This window comes from Mauremys reevesii, linkage group 8, assembly GCF_016161935.1.
Source record: "Mauremys reevesii isolate NIE-2019 linkage group 8, ASM1616193v1, whole genome shotgun sequence".
Classification (NCBI taxonomy): Eukaryota; Metazoa; Chordata; order Testudines; family Geoemydidae; genus Mauremys; species Mauremys reevesii.
The window spans coordinates 41959004-41982403 of NC_052630.1; the positions used below are offsets into that span (position 1 = coordinate 41959004).

The 23400-nt window shown below is 50.3% G+C and overlaps 1 protein-coding gene across 1 annotated transcript in view; it reads right to left on the bottom strand.

Moving 5' to 3' along the window:
* TMEM121 (transmembrane protein 121) overlaps positions 1-19172 on the bottom strand; it is a 187650-nt gene extending 168478 nt beyond the window's left edge. Inside the window, exon 1 of the mRNA XM_039483253.1 lies at positions 18002-19172. The gene's annotated coding sequence lies outside the window, so the exon portion shown is untranslated. The remainder of the gene's footprint in view (positions 1-18001) is intronic.
* Between the last annotated feature and the right edge of the window lie 4228 nt (positions 19173-23400).

Consider the following 23400-nt stretch of genomic DNA (forward strand, 5'->3'; position numbering starts at 1 on the left):
ACATTTTTAATTTGACCAGCGCTGCTCCTGACTGTGCTCACTAGCACTGCAGAGCCCCAAAACTGCAGCACACTGGCCCTGCGGCAACTCCTAACTGCAGTCCACTGGCCCTGCAGCTCCTAGCTGGACAGGTCATTCAGGTCCAGGCTCTCTCTTCCGAGAACCAACAGAACCAGGTGGAAGGAGAAGAGACCTGCCTTTCCTGCAAAACTGGCTACTGAGACAAAGTACAATATTTAATGCTTTTTTGCAAAGTAATTATTGATTAAAACAGGCAAAATTAACATAATGGGATCAAGTCCTGTCTGGGTCTCGTAAACGTGTTTAGTAACCCTGAAATACTGGATTTAATGTGCTGACAGCTCCAGTGATTCCACTCCAGCTGCACATTACCCAGGGTGAGCCTCCATGTCTGGGTGTGCTGTAAAGAATGTGAGTGAAATCCTGGCCCCGTGGAAGTCAAGCTTAGGGACAGGACCAGGGGGGTTAATTACAGCAGTACCTGGAGCTGCCTCGTGCTGCAGTGATGTGTGGAGAGACCTGGGTCCACCCCTCTGGCCAGCAGGACAGCCAGGCTGGAGAGGGAGGAGCTAGAGAGGTTCCTGGGGGAGACTCAGACAAACACCCCCCAACATAAAAACAACATTGACCATGCCAGCCTCACACTCAGCTTCTTAGCACCAGAGTGAGAGGGGCTGGCTGCTGATTAGCTGGCTGCTGATTAGCTGCCCTACTTCATGGAGCTTTATGAGTGATCCCATGAGGCAAGGCACTAGAGCAGGCTGAACAATGCTATGGGCCACACACAGTCAACTAAACCGTCCAATTCACTGCCTTTGGCCAAGCAGTGCCCCTTCTGTAGTCAAGTCCCTATGGTTTGCTGACACAGAGGGTCAGTTCTTGAAGAGCTTACTCCTCTGGCTGTTCTTAATGGGAGTTTGGCCTGAGAAATGGCTAAGTATGTCAAGTTTTGGCCTAATCAGCACATTTCAGGGCCATGTGCACAAGTAACGGTGGTAAGCAAGCATTAAGTGTGACACTTGCTGTGCATTCATCCAATCCAGGTACAGAACAATGCCATGTGACTTATCTGGTCAATCATCATGGAGCAACACACCTCAGGTTTGGAATACCCATGATAAATTCACAGAGTAAAAGATTCTGAACAATATTCATTGAATGATTTCAAATGATGAATAAATTCAAAAAATGGTGATGTGTTTATGGTTATTCTGCCACCGGAAAAGAGGCTAATTTCATTAGATAAATTTAGCCATTGCGAATTATCCTCCAGCTCTGCTGTGTATACGTAGTCTGAATAGCACTTTGGATCCTTCAAGATGAAAGGTACTATTATGGAGCTGTGGTGACTTGCTTCCCATTATAGGACTGATTTTGACACTCCCCCATCTCCCTGTCTAACTTTCTCTACAAAGCTCCTTTCTACTGTTTCATCTTTCAACTATGGTCTCTAGCTGGAGAAGAGGTTTTTTTTAATTTCGTTTTAGAATGCTTGAGATTAATCAGACAAGGCAGTCTGGGGATCTGAGACTCTCACTAAGGTGTTGCTCACAAAGAAGTCTGCGTTTTTTATTTAGTTAGTTTTGTAAACTCCTACCTCAAAATGGCTTGGACTGAAACAATCCCCTTTATTTTATACATTAGTCCTTGATGAGAACTGCTGCATGTTTTTATTAAGATCAGGTGGGAATTTTCAGCCATTTGATGTGCCGATATGAATTTCCGAGAGCTCTCTGCAAAGCAGCTTCCCATTAATCCTGTGGAGTTTATCACCTCCTCGGTGTTGCCTGCAGCGTTTGTAAACTCTGTTGGCTTAGCAGCTGTGGCTCCGGCAGCATACGGGCCTTCCTCTGTGTCTCTGCAGGAAATGACGTGCTCAGCCTGCAGACTGCTGCAGCTTGCCAGCCCTTGACAGCAGTAGCTCCATTGCACAAAAAATTAGAAGCTCTGCAGAAGAACGAGGTGCCTGAAGAACACTGAAATCCCCAGTGGGGGCTCCCTGCAAGTTACAGTCTCAGCGGGATGATGGAAAGGATCTAATGCAAGGTAAGAGAACCCAGAGGAAGCAACTGCGGCCTAAGGCAGGGAACCTGCCCTAGCCACTGGCCCTAGCCGCAGAAGAGCTCCCCATAGGGTGACCAGACAGCAAGTGTGAAAAATTGGGACAGGGAGTTGGGGGTAATAGAAGCCAATAAGAAAAAGACCCCAAAATCGGGACTGTCCCTATAAAATCGGGACATCTGGTCACCCTAGCTCCCCAAAGCACCCATAGGCAAAGGGGAAGCCTGGTTCTCACTGTAGGCCTCTTCAATAACTCTGTGCCCTTCCTCCTGGACCCTCCCCTCTCCATAAGAACTTAGAAGGTGACACTTTGGCCCATACCAATTATGAATTCTAGAAAACCCTTTCACTCCCATTGCAGAGTCATGGACACTGGGCCCTCTCTAATCCAGTCATTGGCACACTCCCCCACCCCACACCCCAGCTCTGCCCACTCCAGTCACAGTCACTGAGAGCTAATGGGGGGCCAATCACATACTCTTGAAATCTATGGAGCAGAGAAAGGATAGCTGCAGGTCACCGACCTGCCCATCTCAGAGCCAAATAAGGGAGAAATCTATTTATCTCCAATTGGAGAGAGTCCAGTGGAGGGCAATGAAAATGATTAGGGGGCTGGGGCACATGACTTATGAGAAGAGGCTGAGGGAACTGGGCTTATTTAGTCTGCAGAAGAAAAGAGAGAGAGGGGATTTTATACCGGCCTTCAACTACTTGCTGATAGAGGCAGAGACAACAGCAGCCATAAGCCAAGCAGCAGAGGATACAGCGAGGATGATTGCATGCCGCAGCTGCGGTATGTACATGGTCCTAGCAGGGGCGCCGGAACAGAGGTATGTATGCATGAAGTGCTGCCTAATAGACCTGCTGGAAGAAAAGATCCTAGGTTTAGAGATGCAGGTAGAAACCCTGGTAGAGTTTAGAAGGGGGTTTGAGCAGCTGATGGAGCAAAGGCAAGCTGTGGCTGAAGGGGAATGCTCAGAGGTACAGGGGGAAGCAGGGGCTAAGGCCTGTGAGGGGGGAATGCTGGATGGGGAACATGGGCAGTGGAAGCATGTGACCGTGAGAAGCAGGAAGGGGGAAAAGGAGGGCCAGTGAAGGAGAAATAGAGCTAAGGAACAGGTTTGAATGTTTGGAGAATGAGGAAGGGGTACAGCAGGTGGTAGCCGACGGTGGGAGGGTAAGGAAGAAGAGAAGAGCGGCAAGCCTGAAAGAAGGAGGGGAGGAGTCGATGGAGGTAGCACCAACTTTGGGCCCCGGGAGGATGCAAGAAGGCTTAAGGGGACTACAAGGGAGGATAGGAATGGAAGGAGCTTGCAACCTGGGGGAATGGGGGTTAGGTTAGCAGACCGCACTGTCACTAGGCAAAGGCAGGTCTACGTGGTTGGGGATTCCATACTGAGAAGGTTGGACAGGCCTGTGACCAGGGCCGATCTGGAGAACAGAAGGGTGTGCTGTCTACCGGGCGCTAAAATACGGGATGTGGACCTGCAGTTGAAAAGGATCCTAAAAGGAGCAGGTAAGAACCCGTTGATCATGCTTCATGTAGGAACGAATGACATGGCTAGATTCTCGCTGGAGAGAATCAAGGGAGACTATGCCAGGCTGGGTAAGACGCTCAAGGAAATTGAGGCTCAGGTGATCTTCAGTGGGATTCTACCTGTCCCTAGGGAAGGGCGACAAAGGGGTGACAGGATTGTGATGATAAATAGTTGGCTCAGGGAGTGGTGCTATAAGGAGGGCTTTGGGATGTATGGCCACTGGGAGGCTTTCGGGGACAGAGAACGGTTCTCACGGGATGGGCCCCACCTGAGTAGGGAAGGAAATAGACTTCTAAGAGGGAGGCTGGCTCAACTGATCAAAAGAGCTTTAAACTAGGAATTGAGGGGAGACGGTTGGGAGATGTCCAGTCATTCTCCATGCCAAATTTAAACATTGAGAGGGAGGACAACAGGATAAGAATGGATATAGCCAGAGGGAGGGGTTTGGAGGTAATGAAGAGGGGGGAGATGGATACTAGACCAATAGGTCATACTGGTGGTACTGAGTCCCTACCAAATTGGGTAACAAAGGTGAGAGAAGCCAAACAGCAAAAATTAGGATGTTTGTTCACCAATGCGAGAAGCTAGGTAACATAATGGAGGAATTGGAGCTCCTGGTCCGAGAATTGAAACCGGATATCGTAGGAATAACCGAAACATGGTGGAATGGTAGTCACGACTGGAGTACAGGTATGGAAGGGTATGTGCTGTTTAGGAAAGACCGAAACAAAGGTAAAGGTGGGGGAGTAGCATTGTATGTCAATAATGAGGTAAACTGTAATGAAATAACTAGTAATGGAATGGATAATACAGAGTCTGTTTGGGCAATGGTCACATTAGGGAAGAAAACTACTAGAGCCTCCCCTGGGATAGTGATTGGGGTGTGCTATAGACCGCCGGGATCTAGCCTGGATATGGATAGAGAGCTCTTTAATGTTTTTAAGGAGGTAAATACTAATAGGAACTGTATGATCATGGGAGACTTTAACTTCCCAGATATAGATTGGGGAACAAATGCTAGTAATAATAATAGGGCTCAGCTTTTCCTAGACGTGATAGCTGATGAATTCCTTCATCAAGTAGTTACTGAACCGACGAGGGGGGATGCCATTTTATATTTGGTTTTGGTGAGTAGTGAGGACCTTGTTGAAGAAATGGTTGTAGGGGACAACCTTGGCTCAAGTGATCATGAGCTAATTCGGTTCAAAATAAACGGAAGGATAAACACAACTACATCTGAGACTAAGGTTTACGATTTCAAAAGGGCTAACTTTACGAAATTAAGGCGACTAGTTAGGGAAGTGGATTGGACTAACATATTTAGGGATCTAAAGGTGGAAGACGCCTGGGATTATTTCAGGTTGAAGTTGCAGGAGCTGTCAGAGGCCTGTATCCCGAGAAAGGGAAAACGGTTCGTAGGTAGCAGTTTTAGACCAAGCTGGATGAGCAAGCGTCTCAGAGGGGTGATTAAGAAAAAACAGAAAGCGTACAGGGAGTGGAAGATGGGAGGGATCAGCAAAGAAACCTACCTTATTGAGGTCAGGGGGTGTAGGGATGCAGTGAGAAAAGCCAAAAGCCGGGTAGAGATGGACCTTGCAAAGGGAATTAATACCAATAGTAAAAGGTTTTTTAGCCATATAAATAGGAAGAAAACTAAGAAAGAAGAAGTGGGACCGCTTAAAACTATAAACAGAGTGGAGATCAAGGATAAGCTAGGCATGGCACAATATCTAAATGAATATTTTGCCTCGGTCTTTAATAAGGATAATGAAGGGCTTAGGAATAGTGGCAGAGTGACTGATGGGAATGAAGGTACGGGATTGGAAATTACAGTATCCGAGGTAGAAGCCAAACTTGAACAGCTTAACGGTAGTAAATCAGGCAGCCCGGATAATCTTCATCCTAGAATATTAAAGGAATTGGCGAGTGAAATTGCAAGCCCGTTAGCGATAATTTTTAATGAATCTCTGAACTTGGGGGTGTACCGTTTGACTGGAGATTAGCTAATATAGTTCCTATTTTCAAGAACGGGGAAAAAAGTGACCCGGGTAACTACAGGCTTGTTAGTTTAACATCTGTAGTATGCAAAGTCATGGAAAAAATATTAAAGGAGAGAGTAGTTACGGACCTTGAGGTCAATGGCAATTGGGACAAATTACAACATGGTTTTACGAAAGGTAGATCGTGCCAAACCAACCTGATCTCCTTCTTTGAGAAAGTAACAGACTTTTTAGACAAGGGAAATGCGGTGGATCTAATATATCTTGATTTCAGTAAGGCGTTTGATATGGTACCACATGAAGAATTACTGGTTAAATTGGAAAAGATGGGGATTGAAATGAAAATCCAGAGGTGGATAAGGAACTGGTTAAAGGGGAGACTGCAGCGGGTCGTATTGAAAGGTGATCTGTCGGGTTGGAGGGAGGTTACCAGTGGAGTTCCTCAAGGTTCAGTTTTGGGTCCGATCTTATTCAATCTATTTATCACTGACCTCGGAACCAAAAGTAGGAGTGGGCTGATAAAGTTTGCGGATGACACGAAGTTGGGAGGTATTGCCAATTCGGAGAAGGATCGGGATATCCTCCAGGGAGATTTGGATGACCTTGTAAACTGGAGTATTAGTAATAGGATGAAATTCAATAGTGAGAAGTGTAAGGTTATGCATTTAGGGATGACTAACAGGAATTTTAGTTATAAGCTGGGGACGCACCAGTTGGAAGTAACGGAAGAGGAGAAGGACCTCGGAGTCCTGGTTGATCGCAGGATGACTATGAGTCGGCAATGTGATGTGGCCGTTAAAAAAGCTAATGCGGTCTTGGGATGCATTAGGCGAGGTATTTCTAGTAGAGATAAGGAGGTGCTAGTCCCGTTATACAAGGCGTTGGTGAGACCTCATTTGGAGTACTGTGTGCAGTTTTGGTCTCCCATGTTTAAGAAGGATGAATTCAAACTGGAACGGGTACAAATAAGGGCCACTAGAATGATCCGAGGAATGGAAAGCCTGTCGTATGAAAAGGGACTTGAGGAGTTCGGTTTGTTTTCCTTAACCAAAAGAAGGTTGAGAGGAGATATGATTGCTCTCTTTAAATATATCAGAGGGATAAATACCAGGGAGGGAGAGGAATTATTTCAGCTCAGTACTAATGTGGACACGAGAACAAATGGATATAAATTGGTAGTCGGGAAGTTTAGGCTTGAAATTAGACGAAGGTTTCTAACCATCAGGGGAGTGAAATTCTGGAACAGCCTACCGAGGAAAACAGTGGGGGCGAAGGTCCTCTCTGGCTTTAATTTTAAGCTTGATAAGTTTATGGAGGGAATAGTTTGATAGGATAACACTATTTAGTCAATAGGTCAATAATGTGCCGCCACTGGTAATTAGTACCGAGGGTCAATGTTGGGATATTGAAAGTCTTTTTCCCGAGTGTGTGGCTGGAGAGTCTTGCCCACATGCTCGGGGTTCAGCTGATCGCCATATTTGGTGTCGGGAAGGAATTTTCCTCCAGGGTAGATTGGCAGTGGCCCTGGAGGTTTTTCGCCTTCCTCCGCAGCATGGGGCAGGGGTCGCTTGCTGGACGATTACCTGCTACTTGAAGTCTTTAAACCAGGATTTGGGGACTGCAACAGCTGAGTCAAGGGAGAGAATTATTTCAAGAGTGGGTGGGTCAGCTTTTGTGGCCTGCATTTTGCGGGAGGTCAGACTAGATGATCATAATGGTCCCTTCTGATCTTAAGTTCTATGATTCTATGATTCTATGATACTTGAAGGGGGGTTCCAAAGAGGATGGAGCCTAGGCTGTTCTCAGTGATAGCAGATAACAGAACAAGCAGCAATGGTCTCAAGTTGCAGTGGGGGAGGTCTAGGTTAGATATTAGGAAATACTATTTCACTAGGAGGGTGGTGAAGCACTGGAATGGGTTACCTAGGGAGGTGGTAGAATCTCCTTCCTTAGAGGTTTTTAAGGTCAGGCTTGACAAAGCCCTGGCTGGGGATTGGTCCTGCTTTGAGCAGGGGGTTGGACTAGATAACCTCCTGAGGTCCCTTCCAACCCTAATCTTCTATGATTCTATTATTCTAAGGCGAACACAAAATATTGAACAGTGGCTCATACAGTGAGCACTCTCCATCCTGTGCTCTGAACAAGGCAGGGTCCTGTGGAAAAAATAGTATTTGATCATGTAATTAAATATGGTATCCTAATGCATACACACATGGGAGAGGGAGGCAAATTAAGGAAGCACAGGCAACCTTAATTTTGGTATTTCCTAATTTTTGCAGGCTTGACTTTGCAACTTTAATGTTCTTTTAAGAGCGTTTTGTATGAGAGAGAGGGAGTGAGAGAGAGAGACTAGGTTTTTAAAGCAAATTGAAAAATGAGGAACGCCATCATATTGACACCCAAAGCGTTCATCAGCAGGGGTGGAACCTTTAGACCACTGGACAGACCTCTGCTACTTGAGCTAATAGAGGAACTGATAGCACCAATAATTATTTTTTTAACAAGGGCAAAACAACATATTTCCCTCAATCTTGTTCTTGAAAATGGTTGAACCATTTAGGCTGAAACGTTCACACACACAAAAAGTCAGCCTGAGGTAGACACCTGGCGTGGAAAATTTCAGCCGAAGCAGTTAAAGACTGGCCAGGTTATAAGCAACTGAAAACAGGGTCTTATAATGGGAAATCGCAGGCAATCTTAAGTATAGGTGGTGCTACTATATGATAATTTGTTGAGCTCCAACAGTATACAACAGTGTTTAATTTAGACAGTTGGTGTGAATGGCTCACAGTGTTTCGGATGGAAGTATATGTAAAGCTAGGTGGTGGATGCTGCAGTCTTTAGCAGTAGTGGGAGGAGGCCTGGTGGAGGCTTGAGCCCCATATACACAGGATGTTTAGCAGTTCATAGGCTAGTTTGTATAATGGGTAGGTGGGTCACGGTTAGGAAGATGAATGTCTGGGTTCTTCATGGGAAGGGAGGGTTTGCTAGATATGGGGCATATTGCATAAGGTATTTGTAGTGTATATGAGTTTTTTTCTGTCCCTCCCTCCCACAGTCTCTCTCCTCAGTGGAACAGGGGCCCAAGGACACTTACACCTGATATGTTGGGTTGGGTTTGAAATTCAGGGAAAAGAGAAAGCCCAGCCCTACTTCAGACCCATAGAGTGCCTCATTCCTGCCCTGCCCACAGAGCCCTCCACTTGCTTCCCTCCGACTCCCTCAGCAGCCAGCCATAGGCTCAGCTCACTCCTTCCTTCTGCACTGCATGATGCACAGCACACAGGGGAACTGGAAGATGTGCTACATTAACTCACAGCCCCCCACCCTCCTGCGCCCCACTGTGGCTTCCCCAGAGTCACTCCCGGTGTAAGCTGACATGGATGAGTGGCCTCCACTAGTAGTTGTACCTGTCTACACCAAGGCTGACTGTGGTCCTCTCTTTCTTGCATCACAGATGCACCAGTCTCTAGCTGTTACAACCTGGGCGACACCAGACAGATACAGGTGCCGTATGCTGCACATGAGTCTTCATGGGCAGTGTTGAGGAGGCTGTCAGTGACTTGCTTCTCTCCCGCCCCCACACAAAGATGTTGTATCTGACTGCCCCCAGCCAGCTGCTCCAGCCCCTGAGGGAGGCAGAGCAGCTTTCAACAGCCAAGGGGCTGGATACCAGAGTGTTTGATGTGACTGGAATGTGGAGACAGCTCTCCGGCAGTTTACACCCATTCTGGTTTCTGTAGGGACTACTCTTATCCAGCGGCACTGAGAGAGAAGAACCAGCATGGCACATAAACCAGCCCCACCACATAAATATCACTCCCCAAACCCACGCACCGGCTCTGTGGCTGTCCACAGCTGGTATCATGATGGATTCCTCTTCCCTCCACCTCAGCCTGATCTACTGCTGCCCACCTGAATTAACCTGCCTCTGCCATGGGGGAGCAGAGCTCTGTAGCCAGCTCCTCTCATTGCACTGATACCCTTTCCAGGGCTAGCATCAGTGAAAGGTCTGGTGTGGGAGGGAACTCTCCACTTGGCACAGGCAGATTTTGGGGGTTCTCGGTGGCAGTTTCCAGTCCCAGCTTGATGGCATGTGGCTCCTCCCACTGTGTGGACACGTGGAGAGCTGCAATGGCAGCTATGCAGGTGCTGGAAACAGGAAAAAGAAAGGACTACAATCTCCCCTTTGCAGAGAGCCCTTCTGACATGGTACTCGGACACGGCACTCAGTCTATTTTTCACACCAGGAAATGAAACTTTTCTGAAGGGGAGGGGTTGAGAGAGAATCCTGCACAAAAAGCATTTTCCACAGCTTGCCATATGCTGGATCCCCCAGATCTCAAGCTTCAACTAGCAGCTTCCTTTCCCAAACACCCAGGATTCATTTCTCCCCAAAGCCTGCAGTGAACTCAGACTCGGGCACTGTGCCATCAAACAATGCTGCTGGGGAAGGGATTGTTCTGCCCTAAAACTCTTGCTTCAGGGTCAGGTAGGAGGAGAAAACTGGCTTCTTGGGAAACACAAATATCTTGGATAATTAGACAAGATGGCAGGGAAAACGAGGAGGAACAGATAAACCCAACTAGACTTGTCTTGGTTCCATAAATCTGAACACTTCCGCTCTTCCATTGTTTTTTATTGTTTTCTGCAACTGAAAACCACTCACAATAGTTTTGCTCTAGGGCGATTAAATTGCCAAATGTGCCTCCTAGCCGCTCTCTGGAGAGATCCATATTTACATACAAGGCGTACTATCAAAGCAACAGCAGCTAATTGAGGAGAAGGCACAGCAAGTAAACACAGATGGCTCCCATTCAGCTGGACCTCTCCGTGCCATTGCAATCAAGCGCAAAGCCAGTGCCCCTCATTCCTGGCACTTATGAAGCAGAGAGACTTAGAACCTTAATATGGGACTGCCTGAGATGTTTGTGTGCCCCTCTGGGGAGAAGGGGTGAGGGCCTGGATTCCGGCATCACAGTGTGTGTGGAGAATACAAAGGAACCCTTTGAATGAGAAGGAAAGCTGGAGAATTGAAGAGAGAACTGATTGTTCATAAAGGCAGCCTACAAAAAGTGCTGAGATCAGGGCCGGTGCAAGGAAGTTTCGCGCCCTAGGCGAAACTTCCACCTTGCACACATACCCCTGCTAACCCCGCCCCCCACAGCAGCTAACCGAGCCCCCCACCTGGGGAGCTCACCACCCTGCCGCCTGGGGAGCTCCCCCCACAGCAGTTACCCCACCCAGGGAGACCCCCCCGCCGCAGCAGCTAACCCCGCCTGGGGAGACCCCCCCTGCTGCAGCAGCTAACCCCACCTGGGAAGACTCCACCGTGGCAGCTAACCCTACCCGGGGAGACCCCACTTCTGCAGCAGCTAACCCTGCCTGGGGAGACACCCCCCGCGGCAGCTAACCCCACCTGGGGAGCCTGCCCCAGCTCACCTCGGCTCCACCTCCTCTGCTGAGCATGCCGGCATCGCTCTAATTCTCCTCCCCTCCCAGACTTGCGGCACCAATTGGAGGAGACTTAGAGCAGGGGCTGTGTGCTCAGTGGAGGAGGCAGAGTGGAGGTGATCTGGGGTGGGGAGCGGTTCCCCTGTGTGCCTCCCCTCTGTTACTGTGGGCAGCCCTCCCGGTGCCCCCCCCCCCCCGCCCGCCCCAGCTCACCTCCACTCCACCTCCTCACCTGAGTGGGCTTTTAGGTGCCCCCAACCACTAGGCGCCCTAGGCAGCCGCCTAGTTTGCCTAAATGGTTGCACCGGCCCTGGCTGAGATATGCCCCTACACACACAGACACACACACAGCTTCCTGAAGAGATAAGGCTAGAGAAGTCAAGGCTGCCCAGGAAGTGGAAGTGAAGGCAAAGAATGGGGTGCTCAAGGAAGCTCAGGTACATGACCATGGAGCAGATGGGTTATATGTTTCAGCCTCTTTTCCTGCTAGGGGTTTAAGTTCAAAACCCAGACAAAGGTCAAAAATAAGATTCCTTCCCCCAGTCACTTGGAGTCAATGTTTACATGATGTTTACTATGCTTGTCTCTCAGCCAGCAGGAGCTGCAAGACTAGAATGATCAGATGGATCAGGATGGAGTTGCATTGGCTGAACTTTGTCATGGAGGCATTAGGTCAAATATGGGAGGGCACTGATGGATTGCACAGTCCAGAGGCAATGTCTGAGACCCACCGTGTTCTAGTGTGTCACAGCCTGGAGACCCCTGCAGTCAGGGCCAGTGCAAGGAAGTTTCGCGTCCTAGGCAACTCATTGCTGTTGAGTAAGGGATGTCTCTCATGGCTTTTCGAGATGAGGTGAATGGGGCAGGGTTTGAGTTCCCTGGGCTGGCTTCCGACGGCGGCGCGCTGACCCAGGGGAACCCCTCTCCCTCCTAGCACAGCAGCTGCTGAAACGCTTTAACAAAAATTGGGGGCGCCGCTTTTTGGCACCCCCAAATCTTGGCGCCCTGGGCAACTGCCTAGCTGGCCTAAATGGTAGCACCGGCCCTGCCTGCAGTACAGGAGGTGCAGTACATACACTTCAGGGCTTCATCCTGCTCTCCTTTCCACCAGCATACAGTGGGAGTGATCCCAGTGATATGAATGAAATCGCACCAGTGTCAGAGGAAAATCAAGCCCAGACTATTTCCCATCTGGAAATGTTATCCTTGCACAATTATCATGTAAACCAGAGCTGAGAAAGCAACAAGCAGGGCAGGACTGTACTTGGGACTGCTTAGCCCAGTCTATCTAAGAAGGATTTCAAGCTGTGGGATTTCCACCGCTTCGCTTGGGAAGCTGTACCACAGTGTAAACAACCTCAACATTAGAGACCTTTTCCTGGTTCTCAGCCCCACTAGTTTTCTGCTTGATTATATCCCATTATTCCTCTTTATATCCCATCTTACTCCATTAAGTCATTCCGATTACTAGAAGCCACTGGACAACCAGGAATCAGTGGACTTAGGGTCTATCCCATAGTACCTGCTCTAGAACCTTGGATGAGTCACTTCATTTCTCTGAGCCTCTGTTTCTTCTCCTACCCTGTCTGTCTGGTCTGTTTAGACAGTAAACTCTTCAGGGCAGGACCTGCCTTTCAGTAGGGATGTGTACAGCACCTAGCACAACAGAACCTGGATCTCAATTGGAGCCTTTAGGCTATAATTATAATATAATATAAATATTACTGCTATTATATAAATAACAAAGAGGAAGCTAGCAGGAATATTAACACAGCTGCATTTCACACTTGTACAATTTCTGGTGCACATTGCACAGTCACAATAATAATATATCAACCTACATATTTAACTAGGAAACCAGGAATAGAAAATATTACATCTCCATAGCTAGGTGCTAGTACAGCACCCTCCAACATAGCATCTGGGCATCTCCCAGGGCTGCAGGGATTTATTCCCAAAGAACTCCTGGGAGGGAGAAAAGTTCCACCTCTTTGTTACATCCAGGGATCAAAGGCCCAGCTCCTCAAAGGTGTTTAGGATCCTAAATTCCATCAACTTCACACAGCTGGTCTAAAGCAGAGCTGGGAACTGGTCACAGGTCTCCTGCATCCCAGCTTAGAGCTCCAGCACAATCATTGCTGTTGAGTAAGGGATGTCTCTCATGGCTTTTCGAGATGAGGTGAATGGGGCAGGGTTTGAGTTCCCATTTCTACTGTGGCTATTGTTTGGCTGGAAGCAGTTTTCTGTAAAACTGGGTTAAGCAGGCAGCTGAACATTTGTTTCCACTGTGACGGCTGCATCCTTGCAATGGGAAAAAGAAAGAAATCAAATTTCTATTCAATTCAAACTATCATAAGATGCAGCAAAAATCATGGCCAGACCCTAAAATCACAGGATCCATGTTGATTTTAATTTTTGTAGACCCTGATTTTTCTCTGGCCCTGGAGGCTCTGGCGGGGGGATTTTTTGGAGGATTTTGCTGTTTCTGTTTCTCTGAGATACTTACAGTCTCCCTCATGCACATTACCCCGCAACAGCTCTGCACCTGACAGCCAGAGCAGGGAGAATGTGCATGGTGATGTCACAAAGGGGGTGGGCACTCACAAGCCTGTGCTAAAAACATAGATAGTAGATGCTGTGGGTGAAAGCTTGTGCTCAACATTGTGAAGATCAGCCATATCTGAGCCGAGGGCAGACCTTGTGGATGCAACAATTGCACAGATAGATGGAGTCCAGACATACTGAGCAGGGCTGGAGGGTCCTGCCAAAAGAGTGAGAGCTGGTTCTCCCTTCTCCATGTTATAGAAGAGGAAAGTAGAAGGACCCTCAACCTCCACGCCTGTCTCCTACAATGGGAGGGTAGATGAGATCCCTCCCCTGATGGATCCAATAGGGATGGACAAAAGAGACCCCTCCGTGTCTCTTTTGATGTGGGAAAAGACTAACCAGCTTCTTGACCCCAGTCTCTGGGGAGTTTATGGGGAGGCAACAAGGGCCCCATAGGAGCTGAATTCATTGCAGTAGGTCTAAATATTCCCACATAATTACATGCATCTCAGATGCCAGCCTCATCCCCGCTGGTGAATGGTATCGAAGCCCCACAGAGCTCTCCCTTTGGAAGTCCAGCTTTCCTAGAGGAGAGCTTTGCATGGCGCTCTGCAGGCTGGGAGACACTAGCTCAGCCTGACCACTAGCACAAGGGCGAAGGGCCACTCACTGAGCATGCTCTGCCCCAATTCCCCCAGGAGATTCACACAGGACTTGCTCAGCTGCAATGTGCCTGATGATCATAGAACACTCAGATGAAGGTGGAGGGAGAAGCATTTCCGCAGGTGTCCAGACCGTGCCACATTGGGGGCTTGGAAGGCAGGGAACAGGACATTGGAGTTGGTTTGGAACTGAGGCAAGTCAGTGCAGAGCATGACCCACCTGCAAGATTTCATCCATCTCTCCAGGAAAGAAGATATGTATGATGCAGGGGACTCAGAGCAGTGCATGGCAGAAGCCCAGGCCAGAAGAGACAGAGGTCTCTCAATGATTCCTGGGTCTATCTGAATGGCTTACAAGTAAAAAGATGTGTTTTCCATCTACCAGCCCTGAAAACTTGCCCTTGAGTCTGGGAGTTGAGCTGGGTTCTTTCTGACTTACACATCAGCATCAGGAACAAGGATCCTGCAGTTAGTCAGCACAGATGCCAGCTCCCTCTGCCATCATTGGGCCAGCCAGCCAGGGCTAATGGGGGTAGAATCCAGCTCTCTTTCCTGTCACAGGGCCGGCCAGGCACGACTATTGGGGTTAGATTCCAGCTTCTTCTCCCATCTCTGGGCTGGCTTTGCAGAGTTGTAGGGGATAGTGCAGCCATACTGCAGAGGGACACACAGAACTTTGAACTCAGCTCTTGGCCACAGAAGAGACCTCCAGTTCCCCCTTAAGGAGCAGCACAGTATGTACAGAAGCTTGTGTCTCCACCCCGACTGCTCCATTTGCTCCTGGTGACCAAGTAACAGTGATTCCAGAGAGGTATGAGCTAGAACCCTAGAATGTTTTCGAAAATCTATGTTCTAGAGCATTATTCTGGGCAGGTCTCTAGCCTGCGTTATGCAGGAGGTCAGACTAGATGATCACAGTGGTCCCTTCTGGCCTTGGAATCAATAATATTTTAATTGAACCCCTTCCAGTTCTGGGAAAGTCTGGATTTGGATCCATAGATAAATGCTGCAGTTTGGGCTCATGTTTCTAATGAGCACTGACAGAAATCCTGAATCCACATGCTCCCCTCAGCTGGATTCACATCTCAGCTTCCCAGCTCAATCCATCTCTGTGGATGGTGACACTCTGTCCCTATGGCAGGAAAAATAGAGTGCAAGTGGGAATATGTCATTATGCTCCAGTTATGGAAAGGTCCCTGCCTATTCCCAGAAGTTATGATCTTCCCCTTTTCTTGCAGTAGAAAATGCATAGCATTGTCTTTTGGGCAGTCTCTGCTTTAGACACCACTGCACAACAACAGTAACAATAATCACCAGTAACAATAATCACCTAGCTCTTACACTTGTCATCAGTAAGGGCCTTCAGCCTGACCAAAGGAAATGCCTTCTGGGAGTAGAGAGTCAGATTATTTTTATTTATTATTTGCATGGCAGTAGCACCTAGCAGCCCCACTGACCTGGTCTCCCCTGGGCTAGGTGCTGTACAAATACAGAACAAGAAGTCTTTGCCCCAAAGAGCTTATCCTGTGAGTGTTACCCTCAGCTTCTGCATCTCTCCTGGGTAGCACTGCATGACACTAGCCTCTGATATCTACTTCCATTGGCCCTAGCTTGGCTTTGGGAATGGCCCTCTCTGTGTTGTGTTGCTGCTGCAAATTCATTTGCCATGGAAAAGGGAGCTGTGGGGTTTGCTTAATTACTATAATGGGATTATGATAATTAAGCAAATGGGTTTAGTGTCTGACTCCCCTGCAATGATAACCATATAAACCTGAGAGCACAGGGTGAGCTGCACCTCTCTCTTGTACCATACAGCTGAGTGGCTGTGTAGGAAACCAACACTTCCATCAGACATTGCCTTTTTTCTTTTCCACCACTGCCCAGTGACATCACAAACAAGTGCCAGTGGCATCAGACTCTGTTGCCATGACAAAGACCATGATGCAGTGTTGACTTCCCCTGTATTTTAGCAGCAGGAGCACATGGACTGTTACTAATCAAGCACTGAGAATTGCACATCAGCGGGGTTCACCCTAGAAGACACCTGTCTGGGAAAGTGAAGATCTGACTCCAAATGGCCTGGCTGAAATACTGCATGTCAATCACACCCAGGAGAATCCTCAAACCAGGCACAAGGGATGAAGCTGGGGTCCAGAGAATACCTGAGAAATCCAGCCATTCCCTTTACCTTCACAGAGCACTGCAGAAACACAAGTGTCCTCAATGGGCAGCTCGCTGCACAGTTATGATTAACGAGCTGCCAGAAATATCTCAGCCATGTATGTGTGCAAGGGAAACATTCCCATCCACAGTCCTGGGCAGAGCAGCTAGGAGTCCTTTGCCTGCTGCCATCGTCTATCCACTCACAAGATGTGGGTACTAAATGTGGGCACTCAGGTTAGAGAGCTGCCTTCTTATCTGCAACATCCCCCTCTCCTCCTCAGGCAATTTACACTTCAGCCCCCAACCTCCATGCTGAGAGACAGCTCAGCCAGCAGCAATCCTGGACTGCAGGAGCCTGTTGCCAGCATGGGCCTATACTGTGGGCTTCCCAGACAGAGTAATGTTCACTGTTCAAGGCAGGAGACAGAAGGGGACAAGATTTTGCCTTCTTGTTTCCCTGTAATATTTAGCACCTGCCTCGGTCCTCTAACAATCTGCCCCTCTCAGGCAGGAGACAGCTACAGGGGAACATTACATGGGGGCTTAAGTCCCCAAGGCGAAAGGGAGCAAGTGATGGCCAGTTCCTTGCTTATCCCTCCTCTCCCTTTTCACTGGTATGGCCACAGGTGCCAGCATGAAGAGCCATCCTGATACACACAAGCCTCACAGAGCCAGAGCCCTTCCAGAGCACAGCTCTGTCCCAGGGAGCTGTGGGAGAACCCAGCTTCCTCCCCAGGCAGAAAGGGAAGAGACCCTGGAGTTCTACCCACTGAAGGGGGAAGGGGGAGTGGCCTTAACTTTACTGCCTGCTTGCAGGGATGCAGCTGTCTGTAACAAGTAGCTGGGGGAGGTGGAGAGGGGCAGTGGTGTCCGTTGTGCAGGAAACTGAAGCTTTGGCACTGGCCCATGCACATTGGTGGGGTTTTATAGCCAGTTGCCTCCTCACTCCTGCAATAATCGTGCCCACGGTTATGATTGATGCCAGGCCTTCCCTGCCTATGGGGTACTGGGGGAGATCCAGGGAGTCTGGCTTTCCCCTCCTCCCCCATGGGAATGGCCTCTCCTAACATAGAGCTTGTCTGGGGGGAGCTATAGCTTCCCCTTCCATGCACAGTTCAGGGAAAGCCTGGCTCCCTCCCGCAGCTGTCCACGAGTCACTCAGGCCGGGCACAGGACGGGTGCAGCCCTCGGACTGGCATGCCTGCCACCCGCGGGGAGCCCCTGCCTTCGCCAGCTGAGCGAGCGCCTGGGGCAGAGGGGGCTTCCCTGTGGGAGGTGGCAGCCCCAGCCACACTTCAACTAGTGCTCGCTGTCCGAGCAGCTCCGCGAGAGGCGGCGGGGGGGGGTCCTATTGACACCCCCATCCTCCCTTCGGCCGGGTCTGAGTCCCTCCCCCCGCCGGGAAAAGGCTCCGGCCAGCCATGCCTCTGCGCCGGAGCAGGGCTCGGAGCCCGGCTCTGCTCCACGCCAGGGAGTCAGGCAGAGCCGCGCGGGAGGGCGGCCAGCCCCCGGCGCCCCCGAACCAGCGCAGCGCAGCGCTTGCCCCCTCGCCTACCTGGGAGCTGTCCAGAGGCTGGAATCCAGCGGCGGCTGCCGGGCTCTGCTCACCTCCCTCCGTGCAGTAAATCCTGGCGGGGCTCGCGCGGTGCGAAGCCCCGAGCTGGCTCCTCCCGGGGCCGGAGCAAACCCCCGGCGCGCTGGGGCCCCGGCGCTGTCCCCAGCCGCAGAGCGCACGGCGCAATCCCCGCCTCTCAGAGCCCGCTGCTCGCCACTGCCCTGCCGGCGCCCGCCGCCTCCCGAGCGCTCCCTGCGCTCCGTTTCGCTCGCCGCCGATTGGCCGCTGGCTCCTGTGCTGGGCCGGCCGGCATCGCCCGCGCCTCCAGCCTGCGCCCCCGCCACCGCCCTGCGTCCCGCCAGCCCTGGGCAGGGGGCACACCGGGGAGCGCGGAGCTGCTGCTGCCAAGGCGGGGGCGGGCGGCAGGCAGGGGGAGGGGGCACGGGGGATCTCCGCGGCTGCTCCTCGCACAGATCGGTGAAGCCAGGAGGAGGCAGCGGGGAGCGGAGCAGCCGGTCTGGCCGCCAGCTGGGCTTCCTGCCGGGGAAAAAACCCCAGATCGGGGGCGCAACGGGCGTGGGTCCCGAGCCCTCCTCGGGTCTGGCCGCAGGGGCAGCACAGAGCGAGGCACCGGCCCGACCTCTGTCTTTCCGCCCGCCTCAAGTTTTCTTCGCTCGCCGGTCCTGAAGTGCCCAGTGGCCCCGATCGAGTCCCTCCCGCACAGGGGCCCAGACGGGCTCAGCCCGCTCCCTGGGGCACGTCCCGCCCTCAGAACTGAGTTTGGCACTTTGGAAACTGGTGGCGGGGTCGGGGGAGGGTGTCACGCTGACTTTCCAGACGGGACAAAGCTCGGGGGGATCCAAAGTCAGCCCGGGGGAACACAAGAGATGGGGCCAATTCAGGTCAGGGGGTCGGTGGGCGTGTGTCCCAATCAAACCGAGCTCCAGCTGCTTTCAGCGGCGCCCCTTAGTCCCTGCTGCACGGGGTGGGCCTGTGGAGCCGAGACAAGGGCAGGCTGTGTCACTGAGCCATTTGTCCGGGCTGAAATGTGGAGAAGGCACCACCATCCCTCCCCCGCCATCTGCACCACTCCCCTGGAGAGGGGACTGACCCCTGAGTGCCCAGAGCACCTACTCGCATGGCCCACACAAGAGGGCCTGCAATGCCCTGTGCTTTTCAGTGGATGCAGTGACACCCTCCCCAGGCACCACTGCCAGATCCAGGGGTAATCCACCCCTCCCTCATTGCTTGCCTTTCACGCCTCCCTTAATACCAGGCGTCACAGAGCTACTTCGCCTAGGGCATCCCCGTGGCAACCTGAACTCTGACCCAGGGACGCCCTGATGAACTCCCAGGCACGCTGGGAGGATCCCCTTTTTCAGACTGTTGCAGTAGGTGTCATTTCTTCCAAGGGAAGGGTGAGATCACGCAGGGCCTGGGCTTTGGGCTGGACTCTGCTGAAATGTACCTGCCTGCTGGAGGCTCTCTTTAAAGAAGCCAAACCTTAATGCTCAGCATAGGGTCCCATGGGGCTGTTGCATAGCCAGTGCTGCAGGGGAGCACTGCACTGACAGATCTCCTCTCCTGCAGGCTGAGGGGTGGTGATGGTGTTAAAGGGAAACAGGGGAGACATACTGGAGATTTGATGGTGGAGGGAAGTGGGGAAGCTTGTGCCCATATGAAAAAGTTTAAGGTGCTGATCCATAACCCACCAGTAACAGGGTGAACACATTCACTGACTCCAATGGGCGTTGGAGCAGGCCTAGCTGCTCACAGCTTTCTATCTAGACACCTTTAAACATTTTAGAATTGCTAAAAGACTCCACCTTTCCCCTCCTACACTCTGTGCCAGCACTGGTCCTTTTCACTCCCACTGCATCCCCTACACACATGCCCTCTCATCTTCCCTGCCATACCTTGCCATCCCATAGCTTGTTATGGCCAGAAGGGACCACTGTGATCATTGCTCTGACCTCCTGCATCACACAGGCCATGGGACTTCCCTGAATTAATTGCTGCTTCAAGTCCAATACATGTCGTTGAACTAGAGCAGAGCTTCTAGAAAAATATCCAGTCTTGATTTAAACATTGCCAGTGATGGGGAATCCACCGCATGCCTCGGTCAGTTGTTCCAATGGTTAATAACCCTCATTGTTAAAAAATGATGTCTTATTTCCAGTCTGAATTTGTCTAGCTTCAGCCTCCAGCCCCTCGTTCTTGTTATATCTTGTCTACTCAATTGAAGAGCCTATTATCAAATTTCTGTTTGCACATAGGTACTTATACACTGTGATCACATCACAACTTAACTTTCTCTTTGATAAGTGGCATACATTGAGCTCCTTAAGTCTTTCACTATAAGGCAGGTTTTCCAATCCTCTAATTGTTCTCATGGCTCTTCTCTGAACCCTCTCCTGTGTTTCAACATCCTTCTTGAATGGTGGGCACCAGCCCTGGACACACTATTCCTGTAGTGGTCACACTGGTTCCAATGCAGAGGTAATAGAACCTACTCAAGATTCCCCCGTTTCTACAGTTAGGGAGTGGATTAGCCCTTTTGGGAGCTCACATTCAGCTGACTATCCTGGGAAGCAGTGACTCTCAAAAGGACTTGGGTCATAGTGGTTAGAGTACTCCATCTTATAAATATGGCCGATGTGCTTTGTTCCTAGACGTATAACTTTACATTTAGACGTGTCATAGGTCTCACCCCCACTTAGAGCTGTTGGGTTCCAAAATGGGGACCTGCATTGGTTTCCCTAAACTAAAATCCTAGTTTAGATCTGGTAAAAGCTGCCACCACCCAATAATGTACGTGTATTGGGACACAGTCCTTCCCTAAAATCCTTGGGGATCCCAAGAGCCCCAAATCCATGGAGTTCTTACACCTAGGAGAAATAAACCATTCCCCCCTGCTTGTTCATTTACGAATTTACGGATCATGGCCCCCAAAGTCCCATTAAACCTCTCCACCAGGCCATTGGTTTGGTGGTGGTACGGGGTGGCAACCAAATGATGCACCCCATGAGCTTCCCACAGGTCTTTCATGGTCCCTGATAGGAAATTTGTTCCCGAATCTGAAAGAATGTTGGAGGGCCAACCTACCCTGGCAAAAATGTCAGTTAAGGCCTGGCACACAGTTTTAGCCCTGGTGTTGCCTAGAGCTACTGCTTCCGGCCATCTGGTAGCAAAGTCCACAAAAGTCAGTATGTACTGCTTTCCTCTGGGGGTCTTCTTTGGGAAAGGACCCATAATATCCACAGCTACTCACTGAAATGGGACCTCAATTATGGGAAGTGGCTGGAGAGGGGCCTTGACCTGGTCTTGAGGCTTTCCTACCTTTTGGCATACCTCACAAGACCGGACATACTTGGCAACGTCCTTGCCCATCCCCTCCCAGTCGAAGGACCTTCCCAACCTGTCTTTGCTTCGGTTCACCCCAGAATGGCCACTGGGATGATCATGGGCTAAGCTTAAGAGCTTTTCCCGGTACTTAGTTGGAACCACCAACCGTTTTTGAGGATGCCAGCCTTCCTGGTGTCCACCAGAAAGAAGCTCTTTATATAAAAGTCCTTGTTCTACAACAAACCGGGATCGGTTAGAAGAGCTGAGAGGCGGTGGGTTGCTCCATGCCGCCGCCCAAGCTTTCTTAAGGCTGTCATCAGCTTCCTGCTCAGTCTGGAACTGTTCCCTTGAGGCAGGAGACACCAGTTCCTCCGTAGACTGTGGGCTTGGGCTGGGTCCCTCTGGAAGCGATGTAGGTGATGAGGTTGTTTCCGTTGACTGTGAACCGCTCTCCCCTGGTGCACTAGGTGATATTTCTGGCTCTGGCTGAGCCTCTTGGGTAGGGTTGTCTGCTGTTTCTGCCAGTTCAGGCTCGTTGGTGCCCTCTGGCAGTGGAGTTGCAAGCGCTGGAGTCAGTGCTGACACTGGTTGTTCTTCCAGTTCCGGTTCTGGGACTGGAGGTACTATGGCTGCTGTAGTTGTTGGCATGGGATCCGGTTGCACCACCTCTGTCTGGGTCTCTGGTAACACAGACGGGGTCTTGGTGGATGGCTCAGGAACAGGGATGGGTTCGGCAGCTCGTCTGGCTTGGCTGCGTGTAACCACTCCCACTGTTTTGGGGTGCTCAACGTGGTTGGCCAAGTCTTCCCCTAGTAGCATGGGGATAGAATAATTGTCATAGACAGCAAAAGTCCACTTTCCTGACCAGCCCTTGTACTGGACAGGCAATTCCTCTGTAGGTAAGCTTACAGATTTTAATATGAAGGGGTGGATTGTCACTTTGGCTTCCTGGTTGATGAATTTGGGGTCCACGAAGGCTCGGTGGATAGCTGACACATGTGCTCCAGTGTCTCTCCATGCGATAACCTCCTTTCCGTCCACTCTCAAAGTTTCCCTACGGTGTAAGGGTATTTGAGAGACATCTAGGTCTGGGTTTCTCTGGTGTGAAGGTGCAAGGAGTTGCACTCAGTTTAGGTTCTTTGGGCATTTGGCTTTGATATGCCCCAGTTCATTACATTTAAAACATCGCCCAGTTGACGGGTCACTGGGCTAATGAGGATTACTGGAGACTGGTGAGGTAGAAGAAGAGGTAGGTTGCGGCTGTCCTTGGGTTGTAGGTGTAGGCTTGATTGGTCCTCGATGGTAGGGTTTAGTGTCGGTGTGTACCCTGTGGGATTCGCTCCCCTTGACAGTAGCTTTCTTGTTCTCTGCTACTGCCATCCATTTGGCTCCAATCTCCCCTGCCTCAGTGAGATTTTTTGGTTTTCCATCTTGTATGTAGCGTGTAATGTCCTCAGGAACACCATCCAAGAACTGCTCCATCAGTATCAGGAGGTTTAGGTCGTCTATGGATTTAACATTGGCTCCTGATAACCAGGAAAAATAATGCTTTTCAAGGTAGGAGGCGTGTTTTGGAAATGACACCTCTGGTTTCCATTTCTGGGCTCTGAAACGCTGACGGGCGTGATCAGGGGTTATGCCCATTCTGTATCTGGCCTTGGTTAGGAACAGTCTATAGTCGTTCATTTTGTCCTTAGGCATTTCAGCTGCCACCAGTAATAATTCTCCGCAGAGCTGTGACCTCAGCTCTACCATGTATTGGGCTTCAGGGATGCTGTACCCAATGCAGGCCCTTTCAAAGTTTTCTAAGAAGGCCTCAATGTCATCACCTGTCCTGTAGGCGGGAAATTTTTTCCGAGAAGGTTGATCAGTAGTTGGAAGAGGGGTTGGATTGGTTGGATCATGCTGCTTAGCCTTTTATAATTCCAGAGCCTGCTGGTGGGCCTCCCTCTGGATCTCCATTTCTCTGACTTTTAACTGCATTTGTCTCATGTGCTCAGCCTCCTTGGCTTTGTGGTCAGCGTCTTGTTTCTCCATCTCCCTCTTGTGGGCAG